The sequence below is a fragment of the Leucoraja erinacea genome, chromosome 12 (genome assembly GCF_028641065.1).
Source record: "Leucoraja erinacea ecotype New England chromosome 12, Leri_hhj_1, whole genome shotgun sequence".
Taxonomy (NCBI): domain Eukaryota; kingdom Metazoa; phylum Chordata; class Chondrichthyes; order Rajiformes; family Rajidae; genus Leucoraja; species Leucoraja erinaceus.
Window position 1 is genome coordinate 47,728,482 of NC_073388.1, and position 746 is coordinate 47,729,227.

The 746-nt window shown below is 44.6% G+C and overlaps 1 protein-coding gene across 1 annotated transcript in view; it reads left to right on the forward strand.

Moving 5' to 3' along the window:
• Positions 1-535, forward strand: part of fhl1a (four and a half LIM domains 1a) — a 26,498-nt gene extending 25,963 nt beyond the window's left edge. Inside the window, exon 6 of the mRNA XM_055644107.1 lies at positions 1-535. This exon is cut by the window's left edge and continues 392 nt beyond it. The gene's annotated coding sequence lies outside the window, so the exon portion shown is untranslated.
• The last annotated feature ends 211 nt before the right edge of the window (positions 536-746 follow it).

Genomic DNA, 746 nt, shown 5'->3' on the forward strand with positions numbered 1-746 from the left:
GTGTAACATTATAGACGAGTTTATGCCAACATTAAATGCTGGGATGATTTTTGTGGAAGTGCATGCTTTACTAACGTTTGTGGTGTTTTCGGACGCAAATACAAATGGCTACATCAGGAAATATTCATCTCCTTTGACAGGCCGCCAGTGTTAGAGAGATACCCTCCAGTGTTAGAGAGTTACATGCCAGTGTTGGAGTTACCCGCCAGTGTTATAGAGTTACCCGCCAGTGTTGCAGTGCAGAGTGGGAGTTTCCGCTATAAAGGATTGAACATTTAAACACCAATATTCAACGTATTATAATTTCACAGCAGTTTTATCGTATATTAAATTGTGTGCTATCATGTGGCGTTTCTAAACTAATATTTGAGGCTACATCCGAGTTGAAATACCACTTATCGGGAAATAACACAAAACCTATGTTAATTATGTGTGTGGACCGTGACCTGTTAGCATGTGGGGTCAGAGTCCAATGTACGGAATTATCTAGAGCAAAAAAATATTACCTTTTAATAAAGTTTAATCTGCAAGTGGCCATGCAGTGGTCTGGGTGGTTATTTATAGAATACATGTGTGGAATAATTCCTCCAGATGCACCCGCGGCAGCTGTGTGATCAGATGCTGGGCGGAGGAGCTGGCGCTGGGGGTGAAGAGGGGGAGTTGGAGACGGGGGGAGGGGTGAGGGGGGTGAAGAGGGGGAGCTGGCCCGGGGATGTGGTGAGAATTTTGTCAACATGGGCATGGCT